At 29.9% G+C, this 16,394-nt stretch overlaps 1 protein-coding gene across 3 annotated transcripts in view; it reads right to left on the bottom strand.

Moving 5' to 3' along the window:
- The window catches only part of LOC139524605 (interference hedgehog-like), a 138,898-nt gene that overhangs the window by 61,934 nt on the left and 60,570 nt on the right, over window positions 1-16,394 (bottom strand). For all 3 annotated transcript variants that reach the window (XM_071319526.1, XM_071319525.1, XM_071319531.1), the window contains one exon: window positions 6,349-6,384. The gene's annotated coding sequence lies outside the window, so the exon portion shown is untranslated. The remainder of the gene's footprint in view (window positions 1-6,348; window positions 6,385-16,394) is intronic.

Raw genomic sequence — 16,394 nt, 5'->3', positions numbered from 1 at the left:
AAATGAACTAAAAATCTAACCGTCAATTTCGTAATTAAAATGCAATGTGCATATCTTTCATTGATTTTCACTTTTACTTGGACAATACGTGAAATGAGAGAATAGATTACAATAATTACATTTACCGATAAGTAGTAATGACAAGCGGAGAGTTATGTAACGCTTTATCATAGCTTACAGGTATTTTGTTTCTTTTCTTGCAACATATTTCTGATTTTTCAATCATAAGAAAATTAATATCTTTACTATTTGCATAGCTCTGCAGATATGGGTTTAACACGGTCTGACTTGTGAAATTAGTACAAGAAATGTTGTTATGATCGAGATGTACAAGACATAAGTAACAGGATAAGCATTTAAAAAGTTTTTGAAAGATAGGATCAAAGTTATATGATTATTGGGACATCAATATATTAACAAAAAACTATTTAGAAGATATAAGAAGAAATATTATCGTTCTGAAATATTTATACAAAATAAATATAATCTTTTAAATCATAGGAAAATAAAGCATTAACATTTTTTTTTCATTTCATGAGAAGGACAGTCCTATAAGTTTTAACTATATTATGGCTCATTGGTTAAACAATATTGACACATCAGGAAAATTATCATGCATTTTCATGGGTCTTTTATTTGCCAAATAACTGAAATAAAGCAAAAAATATATTTGCATATAATGAATCTCCTATAAAAAAAACTTCTTTACTCCACTTTTTATTTTAGTCTTAGTTTTCATTTCATAATTTTTTTAATTTTATTTGCAACAGTTAAAAAAAATTTTCTTATTCTATGTTAGCTTAAAAGAATGGAACCAGTTTATTGCATTAGAGTTACTTCCCTTTAACCAGTGATAATGTTAGTTGCCTTGGGGTTACAGATAAAAATGTGACAGGATGATGTATCAGGTGAGATATTTACCTGCAGAACATACCAAAATCTATCTCATTATAACACCATATAGATGTTAATCAACAAATGTAATGATTGGGGGAACTGGGGGCAATGCAAATTCATTCTAGGATGGAAAAGGTTTGACGGTAAAGAATCAGAAACATTCAGGAAGAAAAATATCATTCCAGTTAAATGTCTGAACAAGAAATTTTTCAAAAATAAACCATCCTTTAAGAATATTAAAAAAAAAAATGCATGTCAAAATCTGAGAATGATTGATTGATGATATGCTGTTACAAAAATTAATTTGTTAGTTATTTGTATAGAATTACAGTAAATTTATCATTGAGTCTTTCTTGGAAAGGGTTTATCCCTTACAACTTATGTTCAAAGTGAATGCCATGTATGGCAAGTAAAGGTAAACTTGACATAACCATAGAAATTTCCCTCCTTTCATGTTTTTTTTTAATTTTGAAAATATTGACTCAATATTAATATTATTTACTATAGTAACACATTATACTTTCTGTATTTATGTGTTATCTTGAATGGTAAAAAATATGCAATATACTTGTTCAGGGAGAGTTATCACATATTTTAAGGAGGGGTGTAAAAGAATCTTATTTGAATTAATTGAACATGTATAGATCATAGACCTGAAAATTATGCTCAAAGTTGAGATGCACATATCATTCCTCAAATTATTTTTGGAAATATATAGTTCTTTTAAGGAGAAACATGACATGGATTATCACTGAATGTTACAAAAAGACCGCAGTTATTTCCACTTTGGGCTTTATTGTTTCTTAATAGGAAGATGTTACAATGTTTTAGCATTTTGTTTCGTTTGATAAATCGAAGTAATATTTACAGAGCTACTAATAAGTTTGAAATTGTACAGAATTTACATACTGTTCTGTGATTTCTTTGTGCCACTAGAAACCCCTTTTGATGAGTATGAATTGTATCATACCTTTAGATGAGTACAAATTGTATCATAAACTCAATAAATCAATTAGATAGTTTTTTAAAAGCGAGGGATTTTGAAGTTATTTTGACTATCACAAAAAAATGGGGGTATGTAGGGTAGGGTAGAAAATCATTATATAAGGTGAGCTATGGTCAGCTTTAAAAGTATAATGATAAACTCATTGATATGTATTGAGCCAGGCCGCCATAGCATAATATTTTGCTACTTTTCTTTTTGAATACAGAAATTACTGAAAAATCTACTTGTGAAAGATTATGGGAAACATTGTAAATAAAGTCCTTGATGATGATGTGTACAAACTATTTTTTTTTTGGATAAAATCTTAGTAGTGGGTTTTATTTTGTGAGTAAAATTATATAGAATCTAAGATTCATGATACATCTCTTTAGCACGAAACAATGAAAAATGAGCTTTCACTTGAATGAAAAATGATTGTATAATAAACTACAATTCTATCTAAACAGATGGTATAGTAATTAAAGACTAATATTCTGTTTTTTCCTTTCTCCAGAAAAAATAATTTAAAGACAAAACAAGGATGCATAATGCCAAATTCTTGACAAAAATGAATGATATTAAAACAAATATATATTGTTGCACAACTGTATAGATGATGATTGTTACTGGTAGATGATACAAATGTTTGTATTTATAGCTGGAGAACATGATGAATGGCAAGCAGAGGGAATCTGACAGTTTAAATAAACCAACAGATACACCAAATAAATAATCACATTTTGATTTGAACATTTTTTTCGACAAACAGAATTTTTTGACATGAGATTTATGACCACAGCGTCTCTCGTCTATAATCATTTTTTCTGATAAATTTGAAAAATTTTGGCAAAAACGTTTTGGTATTTGTAAAGATTCTAAATTAAGACAAGTCAACCCACATTAATTGAAGGTATCAGTTGTTACATTATTTTTTCTTTATAAAGTTGGGCAGATTTACAAAAAGATTTTACATTTATTTTAGTAGGAAAATCATGTATTTGATTAAAGTATGGACTTTGCAAATGATGTTTTATTGTTGTCTAACATTACCATATTTAGTTTTCTATTTTCCTCATAACTGATTTTTTTTTTCAAAAGAAATTATGACTTTGGACTCCTGAGTATATAACTTTCAGACAGCTTACCTTCTCTGTTGCAGAATATTCTGGTTTTCAGTACAGGAGGAGCAACTTAAATTAAGCTATCAATCTGTGAATTTTTATGAAAAAATTAAAGGTGTTATGCTTTCTATATACAACAGTTATTTCCCCCCAAATTTCACCAATAGATAGCTTGATTTTCTTCTATTATTTGCCCTCAAAGACCAAGAACCAGAACATCCTACCACAGAGTTGGTAACCTGTTGGAAAGTTATATATTCCTGGGTCAACAGTAGGTAATGGTCTTAACTACAATTCCAAAAACCTCCTATATTCCAAAATCCTGTCTAAAATCCAAAGAAATGTCCTGCTGTGGATTCATCATTATTTGTTGGATACCATTTTTCCTGGGTTTCGTGGGTACAGCTAAACCACAAAATCAAATATCCATGAATATGCAAGTTTTCAGGAATCCACAAAAACTGATACCCACCAAAATAAATGAATCCACAGTATTCTTTTATATCCATTCATCTTAGTAAAATCACTAGAATTATATCTATTATCACATAAACTAGAATTGTTTGTTGATTAGCTTTGTGACCCTGTACATGACAGTTAGATGAAGTACCCATGAGATATCCAGAATTCCTCACTGACATAGCCATGAATCAGTTACACACACAATTTCTTCAAATCTTTCATCAAATTCACTATAATTGTAAATTTTGATGGATATAGAATTTTGTTGCTTTGATAAAAATTATCAGTTTGAACTTGCAAATAACTTACTGACATGGTTTTGGACCATCGCAATGATAAAATTAGATTAAAGTCATCCTTAGAATGCCATCAAAGAGACTGGTGTGTTTAATTCTAATATTTTTAATGGAAACTGATGATTTTTTTTTTAATGGAAGATTTTGGTTTTCAAAGAAAAAGATGGAACAGAAGCATAAAAAAATCACGATATTTTGACATCCAGCTAAAGAAACATAGGTTTGTGATAAATACATCAAATCCCATCCATAAAATGTTTGGAAAATTCACTTCATACTGTTCCCAAAAACCCATCCTGCTTAGACTGGTCTAACACAGTTTCTATTTTTCAATAATAAGAAATGCTTGAAATTATATAAACAGGTTGAAATGATATTAGAACTTTCAACATCAAAATTCATATATCTTAATAAACAAACCAAACCTTAGTAAGACATATCAAAAATATAACTAAAATCAGTGACCAATAATATTGCTAAAAACATTTGACCTTCACGTTAGTTCAAACTGTTGGCCTCATTTTGTCCAAAATCATCAGTGAGCAATGGCATTGCTAAAACATTTGACCTTCACCTTAGTTCAAACTGTTTGGCTAATTTTGTCCAAAATCATCAGTGACCAATTACATTGCTAAAAAAAGCATTTGACACCTGATTTCAAAAAGTCTGCTCATTTTGTCCAAAATCAAGTTGTTGCAACAAAGATGAATCTAAGAGATTTTTCTGACAGTTTTCATTATTTATAATGTATCTAGACACAGTAGGGAGTATACTAGGATTTCTAACCTTACATCATAAACAGGAATAATTTCACAGAACATTGAAAACACATCAACTTTCTGTCATATGATATTTTTTTAAACTTATTAATGATTTTTCAATATTATCCTCCTGCATGGAAACTTTTATGAGAAAAATCAGAGGGACACCATCAGCCACAGCAGTAATTGTGGACTGAGCAAGGTTTATTGTATATGTTTAGCAAAATATCTCTATACATATAGCTCATAACAATTACTTTACTTATTATGACAGAGAGCTCAGTCATGATAGTGTACAATACCAATACCAAATCCTACTTTTATGTCTGCCAATTTTATACTTTAACACAAGCAAATTTTGCATGTAACAATATAACGAAAAGTGATGATAGTTTAGGTTTTTCATGAGAATGTTACCAAAGAATAGCTTAGATATATCCTTCTCCCATATAAATAATAGTAATTTCCAAGAATACCTTTGAACTGACTTTAAAGGAACAGAAACCAATACATAAGTTGAACAAACGTTCAGGACCTAAAACCAATGTCATGGGATTTTAATGTAACAGAACTACACCCTTTCCCATCACTTTATGGGGGCTTGCAAAAGGTTAAAAGTCTAAAAAAGAATTTCAATAACAATACATTTATTAAATTTGATGTAAGTGATTAACCAGGTGTGAGAGAACATTAGTACAAATTCTCCAGGTACTTCTCAGCATAAAACTATTAAGTAACAGTGCAAAACTAGGAGCTATAGGTTTTATGTAATAAACTTCAATTGATAAAATTACCACCTGTCCCTCATAATTTATGTTTCCACGGTAACAAAAATACATTAAGAATTTATCTTTATAAATGTTGTTTCCTCAGAAAAAAACTTCCAACATCTTTTACTTTTTCAATCAATTTTTAACATCTTGAGAAAATATGACTAGCCATTTGAGAAATGGACCTTTCTACTACAGAAATGAAATTCTGAATGAACACCACATAAAGTCAGGGGAGATAACTCCTACTGAAAAGGGTCATTACAGCAAAAAAAAAAAACAAAAAAAACCCAAAAATTGTTTTTAAAGGAAAATGTGTTTCCATTCCTATTCACTTCCTGACAAAAGAAGACAACTTATTTCAAATTTAAAAAAAAAAAAATCAAAATAAGTTTATATAAGACTTTTCCCCTAGCCACTTTAAAATAGTTTTCATTGTTATTAACTACTTTCCACATCAGAAAACATTTTTATTGTAAGCAATAGCGACACATTTATAAAAATGTAAAGAATCTGCATGACAACTGACATACATATATGAAGTACATGATTTTAACATAATGTCATATCACCATGTTTTCTTGTCTTATTTGGACTGTTAGTTCAAAATCAAAGAAGTTTTTATGTTTACTCCAGGAAACTGTCGATGTCAAACCAGTACAAACACGACAGCTCAGTCCGTAACTAATGTCCTTACTGAACAAACATCTCTGGTCACTTGTTTTACATTTTTCTGAGACAATTTTCCCATAGTTTTATCACAAAAATGTCTGTAAATTTTTACTACACAGTGTGCTTGCTTCAAGTTTTACGTAAAAATAATTCTAAATGCTAGGTTACCTGTGTTTTAAGCCTCAATTGTTATGTTTCGAGATGTTATAAGATTTTTTTGGATGGCAATATTTGTTGAATTAAAAATAACAATTAATTTTCATGTGATTAGAAAACTATATACATTGTATATTGTGTTGTAAAATGATGCCCTTATGGGTTCTTGATTAGATTAATAAAATTCTTAAATTTCTTAAATTTCATTGTAATTGTTTGTTTACTTACTATCTGAACTCTGAACTCTTCACTATCAACTCAAACCTGAAAAAGAAGAAGAAAATACTTAGCATTTTACACCAAATGTATTGCTGCAATAACAACTAAGTATGTGTGACTAATTCTAGAAAGCAACACTCCCAATAGGAGCTTCCAATGCCTTATACAGGACAAATTGAGCACCATGGATAGTGTGTGTTGTGTTACATGCTAGATAAGGAATTTTTGTTGACTATTTTACTATTCTAGTTAAATTCAAATTGATTCATGCTAAACATATAGTGGTTTATGGTGAGCTTTATCCTTAAAATATTATCTACTATTTTTTTTTACTATACATCATCATTAAATGGGTTTCATTCAAAAAGACATTTTAAATTAGAAATTATTAGTTTTCTGTCGAACTCTTGCAACAGACAGGAAGTTCTAATCAGACATCAGTTAGAATTTGGAGGTAGGGATTATTTATTTGCCCAATTCTGCTAAATATAGCAGGCCTTGCACTTAATAGCCGAACTGAAGGCATGCTTTCTAAATCAAAAACACAATGACTTCTAACATAAAAGGCTCTGTCATATCCCTGCTTACATAGCTATAGGATAGCTGAATTTGATTGATTGACTTATACAAACAAGATTTGGTATAATTGCTGATGAGACAACTCTCCATAAAGGACCAAATGACACAGAAATAACAACTATAGGTCACTGTACGACCTTCAACAATGAGCAAAGTCCATACCACATAGTCAGCTATAACAGGCCCCAAAATGACAAATGTAGAACAATTTTAAAGTTATGTCCCCTTAATACAAAAGTACTTCCCTCCTAAAGTGGTATTAATACAGTTCAAACTATCCATTATATAATATTTCCAAATAAATAAATCACAACTATAAAAATATCAAAGAAAAATGTGTACTCCCTCCTCCTGGTTCTAAATTTATACATCAAATTCACTCTGGCAGAAAAAGGATTTTCTTCTTCAATTGAGTTAGCAAATTTAAAGGTAATTTTGCACCCAAGTGACTCTCACTGAGACAAATATGGACAAAGTATATTTTAGAATTGATTTTTCCAAACGGTTCATTTATTTCTGTATCTCAAGCTGGTGCAACAGGTCATGACAATCAGTTGGACGTTATTTTAAGGCCAATGAATACACAAGATTTAAAAAGGTGTATGAAAGCTTGGTAAAATGATTGATGTATGCATGTAGTGTTGTACTGACGAAGAAACAGGTGAAGAAAGTTAGGTAATGTTGACGATATGTTACAAACTTTTGTTCCGTGTGGACGTCTATCACAATGATATGGGACAATCATCTACGGCAAGATGAATAAAGTCAAGTGTACTCAAAAACATTACCGTCATATAATTGCTTTCTAAACGGAAAATAAAAGCTAAAGATATTGACAAATTTTCTATTTGCTTCACGACAAGGTAACAATATAAATGGCTAGTAAATCCTTTTTCCAACGAAATCAGCACCTGGAATAAATGATTTTATTGATTCAATAGTTGGTATATTTGTAAGGATATGGATGCAAATGAAACTTCGGACTTAGAACTGTACTTGGCTATCCAGTTTAATTCTCCATCCATCATTTTTAACAGCTTTTCTAAACCAATTTCGAATCACAAAATAGCTCATATAAATTATCAATGGAAGGTTTGTGAAAGAAGTATTTTATACGTCACCCTTTTGTGAATATTCGTTTTTTTAAACTATGCATTTATATGGTCAATTTCTTCAAAATTGTTTTTTATGAAAGAAATAGATTGACGACTCTCAAAGTTTAGGTGTGAAATTTAAACACTAAATATCAAACAGAAGCAAGTTAAATTTACAAATAAATTGTCTATCTACCATGAAAAACTCACTTGTGAACATTAAATAAAAATTAATATGGTCATTTGAACCATAAAAGCAGATGGCCATATGTTAATCAATTTCAATGTTAATATTTCAAAACTACATTTAATCAACAGAGAAAAGAATAAAGCGGAAAAATAAAACCTAATAAATTTGTAAAATACAAGTCTTTGATCTCAATACAGAGGAAATCTCCACTCTACTACCCATATTATTAAAGCAATGATTTAATATTACCCTGTTTTAAATAATTAAAGAATATCTTGTATTACTAATCTTTCGTTAAAAAAACCAAACTTAGCAGAGTATATGTATAGAGTATTGACCCCCTAAATATAACACCTTTCTGAATATGCAATTTCAAGCAATCTAATAAAAACAATCTTAAAGATTTGTAAAGATTTCCATTCAAACTTAGACACCGTGGGTTATTTAGCATGACTAATTACTTTGAAAACACACCCGTCTTATTCAAACTGATACATTTTTTCGTAAAGACCCATTGTATGTGACTGGAGTAGAATTTCAGTCATCATAAAAAACGTCAATTCAATTTTACTAAGCGTCTTTGGTTTTAAAAAAAATATCTTAACTAAGTCCATAGAAATCCTCTATGCATATCGTGCTAAACTATTTCAAGTCGGGTGTCGATACGGCAATAAAAACAGACTAAATGCTCATTTATGGACTCGGAATGTAATTGAGACACCGGGTTACACAATGGTTTATAGATCTTCAAACTGATATAACATTGTTAACAATCTGGTATCAATACCAGACCGGTAACCATGACAAACAAATTCGGCCACAAAATACAACCACAAAGGAAATTTGTAAAATTTACCGGTCAGCAGAAAATAAAAGTAAAAGATCAAGTTAACATTTTTTTCTGTGTCACCTTTAGATAGTAGTGTTAACAAAAGGAGTTTTGCTTAAAAATTCTTCGTAAATTTTTTTATCAAAATACTTAAAATTGTCATCGAAATATACAGATAGAGACAGAACAAACAGCATGGATATCTGAAAATTTACTACATAAGTGGAATTTGTCAATACCTTACGCCACGTGTCATATCTACTGGTGTAACTAAAACATTTTCAGAATGACAAATAATTGTTGGAGTCGTCTTCAAATTGTTTAATGATACAATAATTAAACAGTTTTAAATTACAAATAATATTTGCAGTAATTCCTCTCCTCCAAGGTTGTATTACTATAAAATATATAATTGCAGTTTTAAAGATTGCATATAATTATATTTTTGTCAATAGATAATTTAATATTTTGTGTATTATTTCAATTTTGTGACACAACATTGTATGTAATAGAAATAGGGTGAAATTTAGACAGCCTGAACTTTAAAGTCTATTAAGGTGATTTTGTGAATAATTTGAAGATTCTATCACTGGTATTTTAATGACCAATCAAAAGGCCATCATTTGTTTTCTTTATTGTAGATCAAGGTGAAATGTTGACATAACAAAATTTGAAACGGCAAACCTTCCCTTAAAAAAAAACAAACTCAATAAGTATAATATGTGGCATGGTTGCCAATGAGACAGCTATCCACCTTAGAACAAATGATTCAGATGTATTGAGCAACTAGAGTATGTTGCAATGTAAAATAATGATGCTCCTGTTAACATCCTGGCCTGTGATATGAAGGGGTTACTGGAGATAAGATCAGAGATCAAATTTAGAGTTAACACAGGTCAGAGATCAACTTAGAGCTAACACAGGTCAGAGATCAAGTTTAGAGTTAACAAGGGTCAGAGATCAAGTTAAGTGTTAACACAGGTCAGAGATCAAGTTTAGAGTTAACACAAGTCAAAGGTTACTGTTTATGATTTCTCTACTGGTACCCTTACTTTGTCACCTCCAAAAGAATTCCCCCTGGAAACTTTGTTATAAACAATGTCATAATATCTGTTCCTTTTGGAACAAACATTCTATAACATTTATTTTGTAAATATTTGTTCCAGTGGAAACAATTTTACAGAATATTTCATCCACTTGAAACTTATATTATGAAGAAAATTCTATTCAGTGACAACTTTGCCATGTTCAGGTCTCATCTTAATATTTCCTGCCTTTGATTTCCTTGCCTGGACTTATAAACCTTGTATGACAGGAGCTTTATATAAAACAAATCTTACAGCTGGGCAGCATTAAATATGGTTACGGTAATATTCTGTCGGATGGATAGAACTATTCATAAGGGGGTTACAATAATGTTTATCTTTCCACTCTGGCTATATTTTAACATACTTATAATTTTACAAGCCTGATATCTATCAATGTTTACATAAATTAAATGTTATATTCAATTTTCTAAGTACTCATTCACACAATGTTTATTATGTAAATGTTTACAAAAATCATAATGAAGTATATAATTTCAAGATAAAATATTATCAAGATCCCCACTTCTGTTTTAATCGTTTAATGATATCGATAAACATTTAAAACATATTTAAACACATAAGAAAATACCAATGATATTTGTAACCTTTCACAAGTACACAAATATTTTGAATGGCAATCTTTGAACCAATAGCCCCCTACTAGTACAGAAAATAGGTCTTTTTATGTCTACATACTATGGACAAATTGGACATGGGATTTCTGACAGACTTGCTACATTCTCTTTAAACAACAACCGAATGGCTTTGTTCCCTATTTCTAAAGACGAACATATTCATTTTTATATATTCAATCTTTTCTTTGTCCTTTCGCTGTTTGATATGGTATTGATAAAATACATCCTTTAACAAAGCAATAATTAAATTTTGTTTTTTAAACATCAAATCATAAAATTTAATACAAATTTGATAAATACTCTAGAAAAAAAGTTCTTCAGTAGAGTATTTGAAAATTAAAGACTGTGTGAAATTTGACAAATTTGTACTGGGTTGTTCGGTGCACTGCTGTTTGTTGTATCCAATCAACTAGAATTAACATTCACAAAACCTGGAGTAATCATGCTTATGATACGGAAAAATGTCTCCGTCAATGGGGAAAACATTCATTTTAAATGCTTGTTTGATTCTAGAATATTTTTACTATGTTTAACTTTTAGCAGATCACTATAGCGTGCATCCATTCTTTTCTTAAGCTAACAGCAGTTATCATACAACTATAATCCAAACTTACATTTTTTTGTGACCGTATTTTAAGCATTTATGTCATTTAGATATGTAGCTTATTTCACAAGAAAAATTTAATGTGCATTGAATTTTTGTACCAAAAACAGTCAGTACTTAGATTTGAATGACTGCAAAGAATGATCCTATAAAAGCCACTGCAATGAAAACAATATCTACCATGTTACGTAACTACGTCAATCAAACACCAGTTAATAACACATGTCATCAACATGGTATAACCTTGTTCATACATTCCCAGATACAACGCGGACATGCAACATTTGTGCCATGCATATTAATATATAACAATATTCAAACAGAGCTTCGTCTGGGATCTACGGATCATTTCCAATTTCCGTCTAATTTTGATATGTTTCATCTTGATATGTAAAGGATGGGATCAGGTGCCAAAAAATCAACTTGATAAGTACGGGAAAATAAATATTTATGATATTATCGAATAATGCAAAAAATGTGTTACAAATGCTTCTTGTTGTAAATTGCTTTATTTATTATAGATACGGTAAACTTGATTCTTCTGTTACTAACATTACTAAAGTTCCAAACTACATTCATTTGATGTGATGTTTTTACAAAGCCTCATACACCCGTTATTATATAATGATCCGTCTTTGTTGTGTTTTTTTAAGAAACTATCCTAGCAATAATGTTCACTTTAGCAGTGTGTTTCCATACAAAACATGACTATTTAACTATAAGTACTTGCTATTTTTTTCTTTACTTTAGCAGCATGTTTCCATACAGTACATGACTATTTAACTAAATACTCGCTAGTTTGTATTATTTTGATAACTGATGTTGAGTTACATTTGGTTCGAACAAATTGACAGAAACGCTGTCTGATTGAAAATGTCATGTGATTCAATTATTGCTAATTTCCTTATTTTCTTTGTGAACTGTAAACATATTTAGGTAATGATGGTAACGATTCAGAAATGAAATTCTGATAAATTCCAAAATAAACGTGTCTAATGAAGCTAATTTACTGATTGTCTTGGTTCATGCAAATTTTGCACCATGATTTTTTTTATTTCAAAATAGAAATGTTTCAAGCATTCAGACAGTGACGAAACACAGTTTCAACCTGGTTGGACTTTAGTTGCCAGATTTCATAATTCTAAAAGCACTTGATGATGTATAACTTCTAAAATAAGGGCGAAAGATAGCTAAAGATAAAAAAAAATGCCATATAAAACAAAGAAAGAGTATGTTTCAAACCCTCTTTCTAATTTTTTTTAAAATCAGATAAAAATCTGTTAAAAGAGGACCAGACCTATAGTCATGACCTCACCACAAATCCCCTCTCCCCAACACAAACATTATACATTGTTCAAAAGTTTCCAATTAAGCACTTGTAAAATTTAATTTTTATTCAAAAATTTCAAAACTTCTTGGTTCTTATACTCTTTTCTTTGGGTTAAAAATGAAAAATAAGCACAAGATGTTTAATTAATAGCATGCAACATCTGTGACCACTGCAGGATAATTAGATTTGTATTACAAATTTTGTGAATCCTTTCCCTTTAAAAAAAACAAATTCTTTATCAAAATAAAATTTTCTTTCGGTTAGTTTACAGATTATGATTTCAATGCCTATAAACTTTATAAAAATCCAATTAAAGATATCATAGAAATCTTAGTTACTTCCTTTATAATCAACCAAGCATTAAATAACATTTGTGAAACAGACTATAGCTCAATTTTAATAAAAAACACATAAATGTCAGTAAATATCTTATAAAAGTGTAACACAACTCATAATCTGACAGAGAAGCCGAGCTATGAAAATAACATATGAAATCTTATATATCTGATCAACGTAGATTAAATAGTTACTCTCTTACAAACAATCCATTATGTAATTGCCAGTAATGTACAATTCTGATCATTTCTGTAATTCACATCGTGACATGCCATAGTCTTTACTGAAATTCTATTAATTTATCCCCTCAGGAATTTAGGTATATTTGGGAGATTGGGAAGAGGGGTGGACTTTTTTTTTAAACAGACAAATTTTTGTTCTCTCTTAAACTTGAATTTACTAGATTTTTTATTGTCAAAGGTATTTGTGTTGAGTTATATCATAGGAATCTATAATATTCTGTACAATTTCTCTATACCAATCCATCAACAGATTTTTTTAAATCTTATTAAGTACTGTTTGCTATGCATTTTTTTCTTTATGGCAGTGAACTGTTTAAATTCCTTTTTTTTTCAGGTTTTCATTGATAACTCTGAACAGCAGCTGCCAATGAGATACTAGTACAAATGTTCTGTGGGCAACAGTTCTTATACTGGGTTAAATGGAACCTATCTACTTGTCTGACTTTGTCAAAGCCTAACAGAAAAAAGTGCCTAAACATTAGACATACATGATTTGTTATTTGAAAAAGACTATAAGCTATAAATGACAAATTAAGAGTGTTTTTGTGATCCACAAAAGTCAAGTTTATTTAGCATGATCTTAACACTTGGGCAATGCTTGCAGTATTTGTCAGTAATTGTTGAATACATGTGTGAAAACTTGCACAATTATTATCAGAAAGTGATCAAGTGCACGACCTTCAAGAACCCAAAGACACGAGGGTCTAAAGGTGTCACTTGAATCCAAGAAATAATGGTTTGTCTTTTAACATTTTGAGACTTAACATTTGATCAAAATATCTGCTGCAGAGAAAGAAAGTTAAGCTGTTTAAACAACATGTTTTCAGAGTGTATCAATGAAGAGATACGAAGTAAACAGATATAAAACAGTACTTGAGACCACAAGACGAGCGAACAAAAGATCGTTATGTCTTTATACTGAGTAAAGAAGTTCATATTCATGACATGCCATCCATGCTGGTAGTGGTAAAGCAACATTCACAATGATCAAGATAAAAGAACCAAAAACATGGAAGTGATGAATCTTATACCAATAAATGGAAGTTTTTAACAACCTTGACTGGCTATACAGCCCTTGCACAGTCGGCTCTTATACCAGAATGAGATATTCTGAGAATGCTTTGAATGTGAGAACTTATGGGGCTACATGGATTATTGGTTAATACATAAGACTTTTTACTGTCCCTTTCCTAACATTACCTTGGTGGCCTCAGGTCTCCCTAACCCCTTTTCATATTCCTGGAACTGCTACTGATGTTTTTTCCCTGGATTTTTGGTAATGCTTAAAATATTGCAGTTTTGTTCTCCTCTTATACATATTAACTTTAATATACCTTTTTATTAAATAGAAATTATTTTTGATAGAATATTAAACAAAATAACAAAAATACAAATTAAAATCTCAGATAGAACATGTCTATGTCTACGTAATGCTTCAGTTTCAGTATAATGTAAGAAAATTCAGCAATATCTAATGTCTGATGCATAACTCCTTAAAAACTAATTACATGTGTGAGAAGTTTCACAATTTTTATGAAAGCGTTATTGAGTGCATCACCTTCTCTAAGAACATTATAGGCCTATAGGATATCTAAATATATATACACACTATCATTACAAATTGTTCAAATTATGATACAAGACATACTGATAATATTGGGTTATTGAGAACAGATATAATTAAACCTGAAGTAATGAGGATTTAATAGAATAAATAGGAGGGTCTAGGATCAAAACTCGGATGAAAAGTCAGAATTTCAAACATCAAATTTTCTAAAAACAATGACTAAAAGGAATGAGCATACACATCAGCTAGACTTCATCCAGATGGACAAAGCTTGAAATTTTTTTGAAATAAATGAGATATGTGGTATGATAGCCAATGAGACCATATTCCACTAAGAGATCAAATGGTATAGATTTGTTAGTAAGTAACTATAGATCACTGTGCAGTTTTCACAATATCTGTTTACAGACCTGGTTTAGTTGGCAAGCTGCAAGGTACCAAACAAACATTTGATTCAACCAATACTATTAGACTTAAGTTGGAATAATTCCTTGTAAAAGATTACTTCATTCTTATTCAGGTGCTTATTTTATCAATTGTCTGACTAGAGACCATTACTTTAATATTGAATGACTTTAAAAGCAGTCCAAGTGTTGAATTTAAACTTGGGAATAGCCTGAAAATCACTCTTGAGTACCCATACAGACCCCAAGTCTTCCACAGAATTATCTTCAGTATATATAAGTTTAAGTAGCTCTTGAAACCTCATGAAATCATTATTTTGATAGCAAAGGATTTATTGAATTCCATCAACTACACTTACTATGTAGTGTATAAAACAAATAAAATAGAATTGATACAAATAAACCAAGTCAACAAAACAAAGCTTACTGCAAAAGAATAACAAGCATTAAGACTTCTTTGGTGCAATCTTATATCTTACATTTTAGGAACTTAACATAGAATATTTTGGACTATGTACATGTAATACCATCTTTTATCACAATGATTAATAAAGTATTGAGTATCCAGGTTAGACAACTCATTGTTCGGCTTGTAAAAACAATCTTTATCACAAAGCTTATACCTTACAATTTTCTTACCATATTGGTTTTTAACTCTATCTCTTGAAGCATTTTGTTCTGAATTCCCTTGGTTAATATTAATTTACGAAATGACTTTGAATACAGTACACCCAAGAGTTCACCCTTTCATGTATTCAAAGAAGCAAATACCTACTGAAGATGTAATATGTGCATGTCAAAAAGAAACATTTTATAGGCTCAAAAGAAACAGATAAAAAAATAAATTTAAATGGTAAACATAGAAAAAATTTAGAAATTTATATATAACCTAATCACAAATAACTATGTGATGCATAAATTAATGAATGAACAAAATCTACTTACTACTATTCATATTACACCAATAATCCAGTACAAAAAAAAACAAGCAAAAAAGTCTCATCACTTTCATCCAAATTAGTATGGACATCTAACATGACAATACATCCAACCTTTCAGTTTCAATAACAAAAGTTCAATGTCAAACAATTTCAATCTGTCAGTCGTCCATTGTTAACTAAGACCTCTAATACAAAACAAAATCACTATGACAACTT

Source organism: Mytilus edulis, chromosome 5 (assembly GCF_963676685.1).
Source record: "Mytilus edulis chromosome 5, xbMytEdul2.2, whole genome shotgun sequence".
NCBI classification, from domain to species: domain Eukaryota; kingdom Metazoa; phylum Mollusca; class Bivalvia; order Mytilida; family Mytilidae; genus Mytilus; species Mytilus edulis.
The sequence above is the reverse complement of the archived record's forward strand: the minus strand, read 5'-3'. Positions and strand labels throughout refer to the sequence as shown.